The sequence below is a fragment of the Apis dorsata genome, unplaced genomic scaffold, assembly GCF_000469605.1.
Source record: "Apis dorsata unplaced genomic scaffold, Apis dorsata 1.3 scaffold_73, whole genome shotgun sequence".
Classification (NCBI taxonomy): Eukaryota; Metazoa; Arthropoda; class Insecta; order Hymenoptera; family Apidae; genus Apis; species Apis dorsata.
This window is the reverse complement of record NW_006263371.1, coordinates 842,569-845,661: the sequence shown is the minus strand read 5'-3', so window position 1 is coordinate 845,661 and position 3,093 is coordinate 842,569. Positions and strand designations below refer to the sequence as shown.

Genomic DNA, 3,093 nt, shown 5'->3' with positions numbered 1-3,093 from the left:
AAAATGAGAAAATGATAGAATGTCGTAGAATGGTTTCTAAGGAAATTTGAAAAATCGAGTATTTTCGATTATTATTTTTTGCAGAATTGTGAAATTTATTTGGATTAATAGATTGGATTAATCTTAATCTTTGAAAAAAAAATTGGAAAAAAAATATGGAAAATGAGAAAATGCTAGAAATTTTTTTATAGAATTGTGAAATTTATTTGGATTGGTAGATTGATCTTAATCTTTGAAAAAAAATTGGAAAAAATATGGAAAATGAGAAAATAAAAATGTCGTAGAATTGTGAAATTTATTTGGATAAATAAATTAATCTTAATCTTTGAAAAATTGGAAAAAATATGGAAAATGAGAAAATGATAGAATGTCGTAGAATTGTGAAATTTATTTGGATAAATAGATTGATCTTAATCTATGAAAAAATATGGAAAATGAGAAAATGATAGAATGTCGTAGAATGGTTTCTAAGGAAATTTGAAAAATCGAGTATTATCGATTATTATTTTTACAGAATTGTGAAATTTATTTGGATAAATAGATTGATCTTAATCTATGAAAAAATATGGAAAATGAGAAAATGATAGAATGTCGTAGAATGGTTTCTAAGGAAATTTGAAAAATCGAGTATTATCGATTATTATTTTTACAGAATTGTGAAATTTATTTAGATTAATAGATTAATCTTAATCTTTGGAAAAATTGGAAAAAATATGGAAAATGAGAAAATGCATGGTGATAGAATGGTTGCATAATAAAATAAAGTACGAATATACCATAGGATATTGATGATCGATGAAAGAAAATCGATTTCAATTGATTTGTCATTTGAAATTTTGAAAATTTTTATACGTATTGAAAACGTTATCGAAATTGCGTGTATAATATAATTAAAATCATCGAAACTTTGAAGTAGACATTTTCACATTTTAAAACCGTCCCATCAAAATTATGATATTGCGTATTGCGGTTTCGGTTTTTCATTTTCATCAAAATGCGAATAAACCGAGATTCTACCTCCGATTACACGGCAAAGATCAACAATCCCAACAAATTAATTCGAGCTCGAAACAAAAATAATAAATCCTCTCTTCGATCCTTGCTCAAAGAAAAAGAGAGCAAAGATAAAGCAACGGAATATCCCCTCTCCTATTTTCTATCTGAAATATTTACATCATTCGTTTATAGATCAAAAAAATCCTAATGATCAATGCCAAATCCTTGATTTCTTTAACACTATTTTTTGATGTTATTCGACTTACTTACTTAAGAATCTTCATAAATATTTGAAAAAATATTCCACAGAATGTAATAAAACTATTGAATCGTTATAAAAGTAATACAAAAATGGTTTATTAAAAAAATTATTTAACAGAATGTAAAACTAATATGATAATCTATAAATACTATTGCTATTGATATCAATAAAATTAGAATTCCAATTCCTCAAACTCTTTTATTTATATAATGGTTTATGCATTATATAAATAAAATTCAAGATTTACGAATATATTATGGAATATTTTATTTTTTATATTTTAAAAAGATTAACATTCTATACAAAGCTGAAGTTGATCAAGACAATTTGAATAAAAATTGTCGTCTGCTAAGATAGATCTTAACTCTTCCATTTTTCCATTTTCGACATAATTATTCAAATAAATTAGGACAGAAATTTTAACAATTATACTCATTACTCGACAAACATTCGAATTTGAATGAAGTTCGTGTGACAAGCGAGGATCTCAATGTAAAAAAAAGAAAAGATTATTCTTACTCCCATTACTGAAATATCAATGGAAGAACACCTTGCGCGTTACCCGAATTGCAGATTTCGTTGGAAACACGCGCGGCAGTCAACGTGTTAAGGAAATAAAATTCGAGGGCGATGTATCCATTGCCACCCCCTTCAGAGAGGATGAATCTGGAAAATCTCAGCTGGTGGCGTCGATATCTCGATCCCAAAAGCACACAAAAGGGGGGAGGGAGGACCGCTCGAAGCCGAATGACAAATCGTCCGCAAATAATAAATCTGTCGATCCGCGGATGATTCTTGCCTCCCCCTCCCCTCTCCTGAAGAATCGCCACGGCCGTGTTTGAGTCGAGAGGGGTCGTGTTTTGCGCGAAATACGCCGGGTATTGAATCCTTTCTTCCCTTCTTGAAAGTCGAGCCTCGAGGAATTTCCTCTATCTCGCAATTTATTTTCGTCTTCCTCCTTTTTTCTTTTCTCTTTCCTCTCTTTTTATCGTGTTCTTCTCGTTGGCTTTCAGAGAGGAAGCGTGGTGTATATATATATACATGGTAAATAGAGAACAATTTGTTCATTGACAGAAACACATTTCAGAAAGAGATCAAAGAGAAGTTGTTGAAGAGAAATTGAGAGACAATGAATAAAATAATATTCATCCAGCTTTGACGAATATTATTCAAGAGTGCGTTGCGAATTATTATTGGATTAAATTGGCCATTTCGGTATGCAATAACCGAATAACGAGAGAAAAATAAAGAAAGGACCTTTCGAAACAAAATTGCAAAAATGTAATCATCCTCGTCAGAAATGATGATGAGTATGAATCTCCAAGCTTGAAAAAAATCTAGTCAAAATTTTCATAAACTAAAGGTTGGATAATCGATAATATCCTGCCATCCAATTCGTTACATCCCCTAAATCCTAAATCGTGATCCCGCGTGAAAGCGAATCTGTCGCAAAAAGAGATAGATCCAAAAACCATCGAGGATGAGGCAAGGTTCGTTCAGTCACAGCGTTTCGAAACTCGGATTTCGCGCCCCTTCGCGCGGGATCAATCTCATTAATTTCCATCAACGACGACTCGAATCGAGGATCCTCGTCGAATTCGAGGAGAGGGAGGGGAAAAAAGAAACGAGGAGGAGGCTCCAGGCTCTTCGAGGTCGGGATATCCAACCATCCAGGAAGAGGAGGGTAGGAAAATTCAGCGACGCTTTCCCATTAATCGACCCTGATGAGAAATCAGCCCTGAAGGAAATCAAAATCGGACCAAGAAGACGCTGCGAGATGCAACCGTCCGATTTGCGATCACGATTTCAACGTTTCCTGATTATTCCCTCGATTC

General features: G+C 32.7%; 1 protein-coding gene across 5 annotated transcripts in view; it reads right to left on the bottom strand.

Moving 5' to 3' along the window:
* Positions 1-3,093, bottom strand: part of LOC102680558 (polypyrimidine tract-binding protein 2) — a 503,794-nt gene that overhangs the window by 485,900 nt on the left and 14,801 nt on the right. The gene's annotated exons all lie outside the window — the stretch shown is intronic.